We start from the raw sequence: 16735 nt of genomic DNA on the forward strand, positions 1-16735 counted from the left end.
ACTGTCACTGGGTCAAAATCCTGGAACTCCCTTCCTCACAGCATTGTGGGTATACCTATACCAACTGGACTGCAGCGGTTCAAGAAGGCAGCTCACCACCTTCTCAAGGGAAATTAGGGATGGGCAATAAATGCTGGCCAAACAGCGACGCCCACATCCCATGAATAAATTAAAAAAAGAAATCTGGACACCAGAGACTCAAATTAGTTCTTTCCCTCTGATAACAAATTTGCTTGTACTAATGACCTCATAATATAGATAGAGGTCAGTGTCAGAGAATTTAAAGTGAAAAATTTATTTTTTTACTTGTTATATAAAGAATAGGATTGATCTTGGATATGAAGTATCCCACATGGAACAACCTGTCAGCACTTTAATATTAGGGGTCGCTCATGAAGATGAGTCACTTCAGTGAAGTATCAGCCAGTACCCATCTCTCCAATAAGTGAACCTTGCGACAATTAAGATCAAGATTCTATCTTTGCTGTCAAATACCTAGTCATACGATAGTGTGACCTAGGGGTCATAACAATGAAAACACCCTGTTACGGGAACTAGATACTGTAATTGCTCCCAAGTATGTTCCTCCAATTGTCCAAAAGGCAGATTGATGAACACTCTAGTGAGATGGGAACAATTCTAAATCAACACGTTGATTTATTTTTCATGTAATTTGTGAATGAACAGAGTAACGCTTACATTAAGTTTCAACTAAATTTGTGACAATACTTGTTACCAGGCTAAATGCAACTTTTTGAACATTAAGTTCTCTGAATCTAATTAGCGCTCAACTTTTGGAAAGAACTTTATTTGTATTCTTTCACAGGATGTGGGTATTGCTGGCAAAACCATCATTTGTTGCCCATCCTGAATTGCTCTTGAGCTGAATGGCCCATTTCAGAGGGCAGTTAGGAGTCAGCCACATTGCTGTGGATCTGGAGTCACATGTAGGCCCAGACAAGGATGGCAGATTTGCTTCCCTAAAAGACATTAGTGAACCAGATGGGTTTGTGTGATAATCAAGGATAGTTTCATCACTGAGGCTACCTTGCAATTCCAGATTTCTATTAATTAATTGAATTTTTATTAATTAAATTTCATCAGCTACCATGGTGGGATTTGAATCCATTGCCCCAAGACAGTCACCCAGGCCTATGGATTAAGGGGTTAGTGACAGTACTACTGCACCACCATCTTCCCATCGCAACATCTGCCTTCCTGATCAGATCTCACCGCTTGTCTCAGGCCATGTTCTCTAATAAAAAGAGAAAATGCTGGAAATACTCAGCAGCTCTGGCAGCATCTGTGGAGAGAGGAACAGAGTTAACGTTTCAGGTTGATGAACATTCGGCTTCTTTGTCTCTCAGCTGAGCAGAAAATCCAAGGCTTGACCTCTGACTGCTCCCCACAGGGAATGGTTAGAAGATCTGCCAATCAAACTGCCATCACCCTCCAAACAGTGTGTGTTAAGACCAGATAACCCCATGCACGAATGTAGCTCAATTCAACATACCCTGTGTGAATTTCAAAATGTGATTCATGTCTTGTCCCAAACTGTTAAAGATAACAACTTTAATGGCTGACTCCTTCCCTTTCAGGAGATCTCATTAAGACAGTCAATCACTTTTGTAGTGGCTCCTGCATTTTTTTCAATCAAGTTATAAAAAAGTACAGGACCTTTGGTAATGAAACTCAGAATGCTGAATCTGACTCCGTATTTAAACTCTTTAATAGATTAAGGCAACAGTCGCTTTTAGGCCAAATAGTTGCAAATCCCCAACACGTAACAATTATTTACATGTGACCAAGCAACAAGAAATAGGGTTCGCCCCCTCAATGTAGCAGCAATCCTGCCTGTCTGCTTTAACATGATAAAACTGCAAAAGATATTTTTCTAAACTGTGGACTAAAGGGGCCATTTTACAAATTTTCTTCCTGATGGGGAGCCTTGCCCACCAGAATCACAATATCTGCAATTTGGAAGGTCCCTGTTCAGTTACTGTTATATATGTATATATTGTTATACTATCTGCAAAGTGTTAGGAACTAATTAGCTAGGAACTAGTTGTAATGTGTAAGTGTTCCAGTAGGGGGCCACATTCACAGCTACACTGGGGCGTCATGTTATATGTAACACAAGAACCAGTGGAGTCAGGGTTCTACAGTACAAAGCATGGTGCTATAATAAACAAGACTGACTCCAGCCTTTTCCAAGTTTAAAGCGTGATTCTTTCCAACACCTGGGAACTAGAAACAACATAAATTCGAAACAGTTACCCCATTAAAATAAAACCAGCCCGGAGACCTGCCTGAGTAGCACACAGATACAGACAAACATTAAAGGGAAAAATTAGATTTTAAGTTTAAATATTAAACCAAAGCAGCACCCCAGGTAAAAGAAAAGCACAGTGTGGGTATGCAAGAGCGGTTGATTTTAAGCCCAACCATGCATTTAGAGGCACCAAGGATGAAATCTTACCAGCCCTGTGGCAACAGGTTTGGAGACAGTGAGGGGATGGTAAAATGGTGGGGAAACATGTCAAGTGGAACACCGATATCTTCCTGCTGCTAGGCAAATTTCTGAGGGGCGGTCAGGCAGCGGGATCGGAAAGGTGCAGAATGGCGGCAGGCAGGCAGTTGAGGCTGTTAAGCAGCCAATTTGAGAGTGATTTTGAAGTGGACATTAAATTTTCCCTGGGGTGCACAGGTTCCACGGAGCATCAACGGGTCACCTGCGCTAAGGATGCGAGAGCTCAGTGGTAGGTGAGTGTTGGCTGGAGGTGGCAGCCATTGAGTACTGCTGTCAAACAGGCAGGCTGAGGCTCAGTTAAGCAAAGGATTGAAAAGTTGGAGGGATTGTCAAGTGTGAGCCCATATCGGATGGCATTTATTGGAAGGGTGTCTCCCAGGTCCACTTCAGCTGCTGCAGGCAGCATTAGGGAGTTGAGAGGCTTTGAGCCTTGAAGGCTCCAATTCTCAATGGGTGGTATGCACTCAGAGATTGACACCTACAGTGAGGAGGAGAGTGGGAGAGACAGACAGGTTCAGCTACATGGAGTGGGGCTGCAACAGCCAGAGGAGCACCAGTCTCATGAGGGTGCAAGGGGATGCGGACGAGGAGGGTGCAGAGTGGCAATAATACTGGCTGACATTTACAGAAAGCTCTACTCAGCTGAAAGTGTTTACAGACAGAGGCTTAGCTTCAGGCTAATGTCAGAGCACCAGTGTCTATGAAAACTGCGTCTGTCCAGGCAGGTGGTAGCAGACCTGTGCGGAATGCTGGAGGAGGATTTGAGGCCAACGGGATGCTGTGGCCACCCATTGCCTGTGGTAGTGAAGGTGACCATGGTGCTCAACTTTTATGCCTCAGCCTCATTCCAGGGATCATCTGGAGAGATCTGTGGAATCTCACAGTCACCAGCCCATCACTGCAGCAAGCTGGTGACGGATGCCATGTACCAGAGGGCAGGACAATACATCAGGTATAGCACCGATCAAGCCAGTCAGGTCGAGAGGGCAGTAGGATTGAAAGCCATCACTGTATTCCCTCGGGGGTGAACAACTGCACGCATGTGGCCATCAATGCTCCCTCAGAGCAGCCAGGAGCTTTCATCAATAGGAAGGGTTTCCACTGCCTAAATGTTCAATTAGTCTGCGATCACCGCAAAAGGATCCTGCAGGTGTGTGCATGGTTCCCAGGAAGCTGCCACAACTCGTACATCCTTAGACATTCCCAGCCAAATGCCTGAGTAGATGAATACTGGTGACAAGGGGTACGCAGTAAAGATATGACTACACTTGTGCCGAGCCCTAACACAGAGACAGTGGACAGCTACAACCGCTGCCATGCAACTGCAAAGGCAACCGTCGAACTTTCTGAAAATGAGGTTCCAGCCTGAATAGATGTGGGGCAGCCCTGCAGTTACCCCCATCAAGTGTCTCATGTATCGTGGTGGTATGCTGTGCTCTGGCCGCACGTATTGTGATGGTATGCCATGCTGTGGACAACATAGTGCACCAGAGGGGAGTAGCATTGGTGAATGATGACTGCATTGAGTGCGTTGCCTCGTCCTCTGAGGAGGGGGATGAGTTGGAGGAGGTTCGAAATCAGGTGGCCAATGGAAAGTCGATTCACTCCACGTGATATCAAGAAAAGACTAAAGGCACTGGATACTGCAAAGGCTATGGGCCCTGGCAATATTCTGGCAATAGTACTGAAGACCTGTGCTCCAGAACTTGCTGCGCCCCTAGCCAAACTGTTCCAGTACAGCTACAACACTGGCATCTACCCAGCAATGTGGAAAATTGCCCAGGTATGTCTGTACACAAAAAGCAGGACAAGTCCAACCCGGCCAATTACCACCCCACCAGCCTACTCTCAATCATCAGTAAAGTGATGGAAGGAGGCATCGACAGTGCTATCAAGCGGCACTTGCTTAGCAATAACCTACTCAGTGACGCTCAGTTTGGGTTCCGCCAGGACCACTCAGCTCCTGACCTCATTACAGCCTTGGTTCAAACATGACAAAAGAGCTGAACTCAGGAGATGAGGTGAGAATGACTGCCCTTGACATCAAGGCAGCATTTGACCGAGTATGGCATCAAGGAGCCCTAGCAAAACGGAAGTCAATGGGAATCAGGGGGAAAATTCTCCGCTGGCTGGAGTCATACCTAACGCAAAGGAAGATGGTTGTGGTTGTTGGAGGTCAATCATCTGAGCTCCAGGACATCACTGCAGGAGTTCCTCAGGGTAGTGTCCTAGGCTCAACCATCTTCAGCTGCTTCATCAATGACCTTCCTTCAATCATAAGGTCAAAAGTGGGGATGTTCGCTGATGATTGCACAATGTTCAGCACCATTCGTGACTCCTCAGATACTGATGCAGTCTGTGTAGAAATGCAGCAAGACATGGACAATATCCAGGCTTTGACTGATAAGTGGCAAGTAATATTCGCGCCACACAAGTGCCAGGCAATGACCATCTCCAACAAGAGAGAATCTAACCATCTCCCCTTGACATTAAATGGCATTACCATTGCTGAATCCCCCACTATCAACATCTTAGCGGATACCATTGACCAGAAACTGAATGGGAGTAGCCACATAAATACCGTGGCTACAAGAACAGGTCAGAGGCTAGGAATCCTGCAGTGCGTAATTCACCTCCTGACTCGCCAAAACCTGTCCACGATCTACAAGGCACAAGTCAGGAGCGTGATGGAATACTCTCCACTTGCCTGGATGGGTGCAGCTCCAACACCACTCAAGAAGTTCAACACCATCCAGGACAAAGCAGCCCACTTGATTGGCACCCCATTCACAAACATTCATTCCCTCCACCACCGACGCACAGTGGCAGCAGTGTGTACCATCTACAAGATGCACTGCTGCAACGCACCAAGGATCCTTTGACAGCACCTCCCAAACCTGCGACCTTTACCAACTAGAAGGACAAGGGCAGCAAATGCATGGGAACATCACCACCTGCAAGTCCCCCTCCAAGTCACACAGCATCCTGACTTGGAACTATATCGCCGTTCCTTCACTGTCGTTGGGTCAAAATCCTGGAACTCCCTTCCTAACAGCACTGTTAGTGTACCTACCCCACATGGACTGCAGTGGTTCAAGAAGGCAGCTCACCACTACCTTCTCAAGGACAATTAGGGATGGGCAATAAATGCTGGCCTAGCCAGTGATGCCCACATCCCATTAATGAATAATAAAAAAAGGACCCACAGGCCCTATGTTAACGAGCATTAATAAAGCGTGCCAGAGAGATACACTACTCACTCACAAGTACATGTTTTTCCTGAGAGACCATTAAACTCCCCAGGAGAGAATTCAGAGGTGGAGGCAGTGCAAGAGATGGCTGTGGCAATTGTCTTCTGGGTGCCTAAGGCCTAGAGGGGTATGGCACATGGGGGTGTCACCTGCATTTGTGCAGGAGCCGCCTCTTTCATTGGGGCTTCATGCAGCATTTGTGTCACTGCCAAAGGGGCCGTGGATCCGCCCTCAATTCAAGAAATGCCTTGAGAAGAGCTCCTATAGGCTTCAGGCAGCCGCTCCTCAACTTGCCACCTGCCCTTCCCTGCTTGTCTGGAGTGGTTGAACACCTGGAAATGTGTCCAGGCATCTTGGGGCCATCTCACCTACCCAGCACTCAACACAGCTCATAAATGTGCCCATACTGTGGAGGCGGCGTACACCTCCTGCATCCACTGTGTAGTACGTTGCATGTGGCTCTCCATGAGGATTGCAACTCTCTCAATGCCGGAGGCCATGTGCCTACAAGCCAGAGACATGGCACTAATCATGGCATGGATGGAACAGCCTCTGGGAACTCTGACAGATGCCTGCTTATTTCATGCTGCTGCTCCAGCATCTGCCACTTTGCTGATAACTCCAGAGGCTTTCCATTTGCGTGAAATAATATGATTTTATTTTACATTCAGTTTGAGGGAGAGAAGAGTGGATTGAAGACTAGTATTTTAAGTTTAAATAATGGCAATGATGAGGGCATGAAAGCAGAGCGAGCGAAAGTGAACTGGCAAATTAGGGATAGGTCAATAGAGATGCAGTGGCAGACATTTAAGGGGATATTTCAGAATACACAGAGTAGATACATTCCAACGAGAAATAAAAATTCCAAGGGGAGGAGCCACCATCTGTGGTTAACTAAAAAAGTTAAAGATAGTATCAAACTTAAAGAAAAAGCTTTTAATTACACAAAGATGGGTGGCAGGTCAGAAGATTGGACAGAATATAAAATACAGCAAAGAACAACTGAAAGATTAATAAGGAGTAAAAAATTAGAATACGAGAGAAAGCTGGCTAGAAATATAAAAACAGATAGTAAGAATTTCTGTAGATATTTAAAAAAGAAAAGAGTTAACAAAGTGAGCATTTGTCCAATAGAAAGTGAGTCTGGGGGATTAATAATGGAAAATAAGGAGATGGCAGATGAATTGAACAGGTATTTTGCATCAGTCTTCACCATAGAGGATATAAGTAACATCCCAGAAATAGCTGTAAATCAGGAAATGGAAGGGAGAGAGGAACTCAAGAAAATAACAATTACCAGGGAAGTGGTACTGAACAAATTGTTGGAGCTGTGGGCTGACAAGTGCCCTGGTCCTGATGGATGTCATCCTAGGGTCTTAAAAGAAATGGCTAGTGAGATAGTTGATGTGTTGATTTTAATTTTCCAAAATTCCCTAGATTTGGGGAAGGTTCGATTAAATTGGAAAATAGCCATTGTAATTCCTTTATTCAAAAAGGGAGGGAGACAGAAAGGAGGAAACTACAGGCCAGTTAGCTTAACATTTGTCTTAGGGAAAATGTTGGAAGCTACTATTAAAGATGTTATAGCAGGGCACTTAGAAAAATTCAAGGTAATCAGCCAGAGTCAACATGGTTTTATGAAAGGGAAATCATGTTTAACCAATTTATTGGTGTTCTTTGAAGAAGTGACAAGTGCTGTGGATAAAGGGGAACCAGTGGATGTACTGTACTTAGATTCCCAGAAGGCATTTGATAAGGTGCCACATCAAAAGTTATTGCAGAAAATAAAAGCTGATGGTGTAGGGGGTAACATTTTGGCATGGATAGAAGATTGGCTAGCTAAGGGGAAACAGAGAGCAGGCATAAATGGGTTCTTTTCTGGTTGGTAAGATGCAATCAGTGGTGTGCCACAGGGATTAGTGCTGGAGCCTCAACTTTTTACGATTTATGTAAATGACTTGGATGAAGGGACCGAAGATATGGTTGCTAAATTTGCTGATGACATAAAAGTAGGTAGGAAATTAAGTTGTGAAGAATATGTGAAGAAGAGGCTATATAGTCATATAGATAGGTTAAGTGAGTAGGCAAAGATCTGGTAGTGGAGTATAATGTCGGAAAATGTGAAATTGTCCACTTTGGCAGGAAGAATAAAAAAGAAGCATATTATTGAAATGGTGAGAGATTGCAGAGCTCGGAGGTGCAAAGGGATCTGGGTGTCCTAGTGCATGAATCACAAAAGGTTAATATGCAGGTACAGCAAGTAATTAGGAAAGCTAATAGAATGTTAGTGTTTATTGCGAGGGGAATTGAATACAAAAGTAGGGAAGGTTATGCTTCAGTTATACCGGGCATTTGTGAGACTACATCTGGAGTACTATGTACATTATTGGTCTCATTTAAGGAAGGATATAAATGCATTGGAAGTAGTTCAAAGATGGTTGAACGCATACCTGGAATGGGCTGGTTGTCTTATGAGGGAAGATTGGGCAGGCTGGGCTTGTATCCACTGGAGTTTAAAAGAGTAAGAGGCGACTTGATTGAATCATATAAGATTCTGAGGGGTCTTGACAAGATGGATGTGGAAAGAATGTTTCCTCTTGAGGGAGAATCTAGAACTAGGGGTCACTGTTTAAAAATAAGGGATCACCCATTTAAGACAGAGATGAGGAGACATTTTAAGGTCAGGGATACTGCCCCCAACAGTGGTCTCGCTGGGGCCAGTCCGGTAGGCCCTGGCGAGGGGGTGGAGAGTGTGGTGGTTGAGGGCAGAGGGTGATTGTTTCTGGAGGGGTGGCCTTTGCTGCCAGGGGTTCTCTGTGGGCCATAGATTGCCCACAGAGGAGGGTCCCTCCCAACCAGCCCAAAGGGAGGCCATCTTGTTTTACTGGGCGACCTCCCCAAATGGCAGGCTCCCACCAGCTGCTGATAAAATACCACTTGGTTATTTAAGGGCCTCAATTGGCCTGCGGATGGGAATGCTGTCTTTGACCTTCCCCACCCTCAACAAAACCGCATGGCGTCAGGAAGGTGTTGGGCACTCCACCACTACCCCACCCCCCCGCCTTCCCTCACTATTTTATTGGCCCCCCCTCCGTCTCACAGCCTGTGTCCCAAGAGCCCATAAAATTCAGCTCAAGGGAACTGAATATTGGGTAATAAAAACAAGAAATGCTGGAAATACTCAGCAGGTCTGGCAGCAGCTGTGGAGAGAGAAGCAGAGTTAACGTTTCAGGTCAGTGACCCTTCTTCAGAAGGGACTGACTCCTGGCCACCCACTATGTATGACTGTCAAAGTCGAATTTCTACTCCCTGGTGTAACAAGAGTGCAATTATATTAGACCAGGACTGTGGTGATGTCCCTGGCAGAACCCAATAGTGACGATTTGCTTTTCGTGGAATAAATTCCAGTACAAGTGGCTACTGAGGAGTCATTTGGTGGATTTGGTTATTGTGAATAATAAGCAGTCTGCATTGAAAACAAAGCTATGCTAGATGAGTAGGCAGACTCTTTTTAATCAAAGCTCTTTCTCCACAGTAATGTTGACTTTATAAAGGATGAAGTTTAGATAAGAAATCCTCTACTCTGGAAGATATTGAAAACAGGAATTCCATGCTCCACCAGAACTAAATCTGAGTCCCCAGACAAATATGGTTTATTATTATTTAGTCAAGCCAAGATTTTTTTCCTAAGCATCAAAATTCTTGGAATGAGATCAATCCCTGATTCAAAAGAGTCTTTTTTCTAGTTCAGTCATGCCCAGGCACAATTTATGGTTCTGACAAGTTGCATTTTCGATCTGAAAGTGCATACAGTCAAATCTTATTAAATCTTCATGTTGGACTGCCAAAGATATTCACATCAGAAGTTAGTCTTGTACAAGTTTGCGTTCTAGCCCATTGCCATGTAGGATGTTGGAATGTAGTTTGGCACGCACCATGGGTTCTTGATCTCAACCATTCTATTAGGTAGATGGCGGCAAAGCCTCCCTTCTCCACAGGCAACACTATCCGAAGTCAGGGCCTCACAATGAGGGGAATATACGGAATTAAATCCACTTCCTTGGCATGGCCTATTGCTGCATTAGGGTTATTTGAGTTTGTGTTTAACCGGTGTCATTAACTGTATAGCAATGAACAGGCTTCCTGGGTGGTTCAGCAGGGTCTGGATACTCATTACAACTATCATACCACACACAGCCAGACTCCTGCAATCTTGTAAACTGAGTCTACTTGAATTTAAAGATAAAGTGACTTTGGGCCATTGTTTGACACCATTACTTTAACTGTACTTTTATTTCTATATGTTAAGAAATTGTTTCTTAGGTTTGAACAGTGCTAAGTGAAGATGGAGAGAATTTTGCCCAACTACATTTGGTTCAGGGCTAAATGACATCATCAGATCCCGATCTAACTATTTCAAGAAGGACCCCTCTTCCTTCCTACGGTATCCAGCTCACCTGCTCAAGAGACATCAGGATATGTCAGGAAGGAAGCAGGACCAGAGGGGGTGAGTGACTGTCCTCATTTTGACTGCCCGACAGGGTCTGGGTAGCGGGGAGTCAAAATTGGGGCTTATTCACTAAGAGTTTGTTAAATAGAAGTCCTGTAAATTAAATTAGTTTATATAGTGTTAAATCTAGTTTATTTTTATAAGGGCTTTTATAAACATATTTCCAATAGTAATTTTGAGGAATAAAATAGAAAAGCATTAAAAAAAAACCTGATTTTCACACATCAGTCTCGGAATCTGGGGAGGAAGCTGGGGTTCTACTCTATCTGGACTTGCCTGTTAAATTCTGGTGAGGGTGGGGGTGCTATGGCAGAATCTTTCTCCAATGACACTACACCAAGTATTTGTGCGAGTTCCCAGAATTCCCCAGGAATTTTGCCTTTTGCACCCTCAATAGGCTTCTGGGGAGCATGAGTCCGGCTGAGGGTCTTAACTCTGGAAAGGTATCAATCTTGGAGGGTATTGATTTTTTTCCCAAAAATATACTTTATTCATAAAAATATGTAAAAAAATACATTACAAACCAGTTAAAAACAGTTCCAAGTTGACATTCCAGAAAGTGCAAGAGAAATCAGTTTTCTTCAGTACAGAACGTGAGTTGCCTCACAACCCTTCCATTCCTTTTACATGCAATGTACATTTGCATTACACAGCAAAACCATATTTTGGTGTGGACAGCCCGAGGGGTTTTACACAGGTTCCAGCCCCTTAGTTCACTATGGTGGGAGGACCTTACACAGTGGCCTTTCCCCGATGAGCCTTTGCTGCGTCTGCCCCAGGCTTTTGTGCGTCCCTCAGCACGTAGTCCTGGACTTTGGAATGTGCCAATCTGCACCACTCAGTCGTGGACAACTCTTTGCACTGGAAGATCAGCAAGTTTCGGGCAGACCAAAGGGCGTCATTCACTGAGTTGATGGTCCTCCAGCGGCAGTTGATGTTTATCTTGGTGTGTGTCCCTGGGAACAGCTGTAGAGCACAGACTCCTGTGTTACAGAACTGCGCGGGATGAACCTCGACAAAAGCCACTGCATCTCTTTCCACACCTGCTTTAAAAAGGCACATTCCAGAAGGAGGTGGGCAACGGTCTCTTCCCCACCAAAAGCCACCTCGAGGGCAGCGTGCGGAGGCGGTGAGGAAGGATCTGATGAGCAGGGCCCTTCTCACCACCAGCCAAGCTACATCTTGGTGCTAGTTTGAAAGTTCTGATGTTGAGGCATTCTGCCAAATGACTTTTGCAGTCTGCTCAGGGAACCATCCGACAGGATCCACCATCTCCTTTTCCCGTAGATCCTTGAGGACATTCCGTGCAGACCACTGTCTGATGGATTGGTGGTCTAAGGTGTTTTCCTGCACAAACTTTTCCACGAAGGATAAGTGGTACGGCACGGTCCAACTGGATGGAGTGTTCCGTGGCAATGTGGCCAGATTCATCCTTCGCAACTCCGGGGACAGATAGGACCTCAGCACGTAGTGACACTTGGTGTTTACGTACTGGGGTTCTAGCACAGCTTGATGCAGCTGCACACAAAGGTGGCCATCAGGATGAGGGCAACGTTGGGTACATTTTTTCCCCCTTTATCCAGAGGTTTGAACATCGTGTCCCTCTGGACCTAGTCCATTTTGGATCTCCAGATAAAGTGGAAAATGGCTTGGGTGACCGCCACGGCGCAGGAGTGGTGTATGGGCCAGACCTGCACCACGTACTGCAACAACATGAGTGCCTTGCACCTGATGACCAGATTTTTACCCGCAATGGAGAGAGAACGCTGCTCCCACATGCTCAGTCCATGGTGTACCATGGCTACTCGCTTCTTCCAGGTTTTGGCGCACACCCCGCCCCTCCGAACCATATACCCAGCACGTTCAGGTAGTCTGATCTGACGGTGAAGGGGACAAAGGATCGGTCAGCCCAGTTCCCAAAAAACATGGCCTTGCTGTTGCCGCAATTTACTTTGGCTCCCGAGGCCAGTTCGAACTGGTCGCAGATGCTCATCAGCCTGTGAATGGTTGGCAGATCCGAGCAGAAGACGGCGACGTCGTCCATGTACAGGGAGCCTTCGACCTGAGTGCCTCCGCTGCCTGGGATTGTCACCCCTCTTAGGCCTGCATCCTTCCTAACGGATTCTGCAAAAGGTTTGATACAGCAAACAAACAAGACAGGAGAGAAAGGACAGCCCTGCCTGACTCCAGATTTGATCAGGAAACTTTCTGATTCCCACCCATTGATTGAGACTGCACTACTGATGTTTGTGTCGAGCAGTTGGATCCAATTGTGGATTCCCTCCCCAAACCCCATTTTGGAGAGCATATCCATCATGAATGTGTGCGATATCCTGTCAAATGCCTTCTCCTGGTCCAAGCTGATGAAGCAGGTGTCCACCTCCCTGTCCTGTGCATAGGAGATTGTATCCCTGAGTAGCACAAGGCTATCAGACATCTTCCTGCCGATACAGTACAGGTCTGGGGTGAATCACCAACTCCAGAGCAGACTTGACCCAACTGGCGATGACTTTGGACAGAATCTTGTAGTCTACATGAAGCATTAAGAGGGGATTAATTTTTTTTTTATTTCCAAAATATACTTTATTCATAAAAATGTGAAAAATACATTTCCAAACAGTTTCAAACAGCATCAAGTCAAAAAATACAAACATTGCAAGGGACATCAGTTTCCTTCAATACAATCATGGGTTGCTCCACAACCCTTCCATTTCACCTTTGTCATGCCATATAAATTTTTACATTTACAGCAAATGAAAATTTTCCCGATACAGTTCGAGGGGTTTCCCATGGATCCAGCCCCTCAGTTCAGCTTGGTGGGGGGACCTTACACTGTGGTCTGTCCCCATTGAGCCTTTGCTGCGGCTGTCCCAAGCTTTAGTGCGTCCCTCAGCATTTAGTCCTGGACCTTGGAATGTGCCAGTCAGCAACATTCGGTGGTGGACAACTCTTTGTGCTGCAAGACCAGCAAGTTTCGGGCAGACCAAAGGGCCTCTTTCACCGAATTGATAGTCCTCCAGCAGCAGTTGATGTTTATCTCGGTGTGTGTCCCTGGGAACAGCCCGTAGAGCACAGACTCCTGTGTTACAGAGCTGCTTGGGATGAACCTCGACAAAAACCACTGCATCTCTTTCCACATCTGCTTTGCAAAGGCACATTCCAGGAGGAGGTGAGCAACAGTCTCTTCCCCACCACAGCCACCGCGGGGGCATTGCGCGGAGGGGGCGAGACTTCGGGCGTGCATGAAGGATCTGACGGGGAGGGCCCTTCTCACCACCAGCCAAGCTACATCTTGGCGCTTGTTTGAAAGTTCTGGTGATGAGGCATTCTGCCAAATGACTTTGGCGGTCTGCTCGGGGAACCATCCGACAGGATCCCCCGTCTCCTTTTCCCGTAGGCCCTTGAGGATGTTCCGTGCAGACCACTGCCTGATGGATCGGTGGTCGAAGGTGTTTTCCCGCAGAAACTGCTCCACGAAGGATAGGTGGTACGGCACGGTCCAACTGCATGGAGCGTTTCGCGGCAATGTGACCAGGCCCATCCTTAGCAACACCGGGGACAGATAGAACCTCAGCACGTAGTGACACTTGGAGTTTGTGTACTGGGGACCTACACACAGCTTGATGCAACCGCACACAAAGGTGGTCATCAGGATAAGGGCCACATTGGGTACATTTTTCCCGCCCTTGTCCAGAGATTTGAACATCGTGTCCCTCCGGACCCGGCCCATTTTAGATGAAGCGGAAAATGGCTCGGGTGACTGCCACAGCGCAGGAGTGGGGTATGGGCCAGACCTGCGCCATGTACAGCAACAACATGAGCGCCTCGCACCTGATGACCAGGTTCTTACCCACAATGGAGAGAGATCGCTGCCCCCACATGCCCAACTTTTGTCGTACCTTGGCTACTCGCTCCTCCCATGTTTTGGTGCACGCCCCGGCCCTTCCGAACCATATCCCCAGCACCTTCAGGTAATCTGACCTGACGGTGAAGGGGACAAAGGATCGGTCAACCCAGTTGCCAAAGAACATGGCCTCGCTCTTGCCGTGGTTAACTTTGGCTCCCGAGGCCAGTTCGAACTGGTCGCAGATGCTCATCAGTCTGCGCACGGACAGCGGATCTGAGCAGAAAACGGCGACGTCATCCATGTACAGGGAGGTTTTGACCTGAGTGCCTCCACTGCCTGGGATTGTCACCCCTCTTATGCTCGCATCCTTCCTAATAGACTCAGCAAAGGGTTCAATACAGCAAACAAACAAGACCGGGGACAGAGGGCAGCCCTGTCTGACTCCAGATTTGATCGGGAAACATTCTGATTCCCACCCGTTGATTGAGACTGCGCTACTGATGTTTGTGTAGAGCAGTTGGATCCAATTGCAGATTCCCTCCCCAAACCCCATTTTGGAAAGCACGTCCATCATGTAGGTGTGCGATATCCTGTCAAATGCCTTCTCCTGGTCCAGGCTGATGAGGCAGGTGTCCACCCTCCTGTCCCGTATGTAGGCGATCGTATCCCTGAGTAGCGCGAGACTATCAGAGATCTTCCTGCCGGGTACAGTACAGGTCTGATCGGGGTGAATCCAGAGCAGACTTGACTCGACTGGCTATGACTTTGGACAGAATCTTGTAATCAACATTAAGCAGTGAGATGGGCCGCCAATTTCTGATTTCTGCCCTCTCCCCCTTCTGCTTGTAAATGAGGGTGATGATGCCTTTTCTCATGATTTCTGACATTCTGCCGGCCAGGAGCATACTCTCGTATACTTCCAGCAGGTCCGGGCCGACCCAGTCCCACAGGGCCGAGTACAACTCGACCGGTAAGCCGTCGCTCCCGGGTGTTTTACTCGTCTCGAAAGACTCGACGGCCTTTGTCAGCTCGTCCAGAGTTAGCGGCTTGTCCAGTCCCTCCCTCCTGCTGTCATCTAAGACCTCTGTGATAGATGACAGGAAGGACTGGGAGGCTCTGCTGTCTGTGGGCTTCGCGTCATACAGCCCAGCATAAAAGGATTTGCTGATCCTCAGTATGTCGGACTGCGAAGACGTTACCGAGCCATCTTCTTCCTTCAGGCTGCTGATATCAGAGCTCTCTCTGTGTACCTTTTGGAAGAAGTAACGCGAGCACGTCTCATCCTGCTCGATGGAGCGGACTCTGGACCGGAAGATGATCTTGGAGGCCTCCTTGGCAAAGAGCGAGGCCTGCTGGCTCTTCACCTCTTGGAGGTCCTCCTTGACCTCGACCCCCATTGACTGCAACCGGAGTAGATTTTGCCTAATTTTCTGGAGTCGGGACACTTCCCTCTGTCTCTCTCTCGCCTTCTGAACACCTTTGTGGATGAAGAACCTCTTGATGTTCTCCTTAATCGCTTCCCACCAGTGAACTGGAGACTCAAAGAGGGGTTTCATGGTCCTCCAACCTTTGTAATCCCTTTTGAGTTCCTCAACGTTCTCTGGGGTCAGCAGTGTCGCATTAAGCTTCCACGTCCCTCTGCCAACCCGCTGGTCGTCCTGTAAGTGACAGTCGGCCAGTAAGAGGCAGTGGTCGGAGAAGAACACCGGCTTGACGTTGGTGGATCCGACCGTGACAGCACGGGACACAAACAGGAAGTCAATCCTGGAACGGGCAGACCCGTCCGATCTTGACCATGTGTATCTGCGCTGCGCTCCGTCTGCAGGTTTGCTGAAGACGTCATGCAGTTTGGCATCTTTAACTGTTTCTATTAGGAATCTGGACGTAGCGTCCAGTTTGCTGTCGTCACTGCCGGATCGTCCAGCCGCATCGATGATGCAGTTGAAGTCACCGCCTAGGATGACCGGCCTGGACGTCGCCAGCAGCAGTGGGAGCTGCTGGAAGACGGTCAGCCGCTCACTGCGTTGTACTGGGGCGTACACGTTGATCAACCGGAGCGGAGCGTTGTTGTACATCACGTCTGCTACGAGGAGGCGGCCGCCCACCACCTCCTTAACTTCGGAGATGGTGAAGTTACCTCCCCGCAGCAGAATACCCAGGCCGGAGGAACGGCAGTCATTACCCCCCGACCAGATCGATGGCCCGTGGGACCACCATCGCGACCACTGCCTGCAGGTGCTGAGGTGTGGTATTCCACACTCCTGCAGAAACAGTAGGTCAGCTTTGACCTTGGCAAGGTAATCCAAGGTTGAAACACATCGCGTAGTAGATTTAATGCTACGCACATTAATGGAAGCAATTCTTACACCCATTTTTTACTAAAAATTAGTTGTTGCTTCCCATACCATTTGTCCTCGCTAGTCCCAGTCCTTCCCCTTCGGGATGTTCCTGCATACCCATCGTGTGCGCAAGCAGTTTCACGTTGGTTGGGCTCAGAAACCCCTCCTGATTTTTCATGCAGGGTTTGTGCCGCTCGGGTGACATCGGGGGGGTCTTGTAGGCAGAGAGGATTGGGTTGTCCTCAGCTGCTTCCATCT

General features: G+C 47.3%; 1 protein-coding gene across 1 annotated transcript in view; it reads left to right on the forward strand.

Moving 5' to 3' along the window:
- The window catches only part of LOC137369365 (endothelial lipase-like), a 158653-nt gene that overhangs the window by 121994 nt on the left and 19924 nt on the right, over positions 1-16735 (forward strand). The gene's annotated exons all lie outside the window — the stretch shown is intronic.

This window comes from Heterodontus francisci, chromosome 1, assembly GCF_036365525.1.
Source record: "Heterodontus francisci isolate sHetFra1 chromosome 1, sHetFra1.hap1, whole genome shotgun sequence".
NCBI classification, from domain to species: domain Eukaryota; kingdom Metazoa; phylum Chordata; class Chondrichthyes; order Heterodontiformes; family Heterodontidae; genus Heterodontus; species Heterodontus francisci.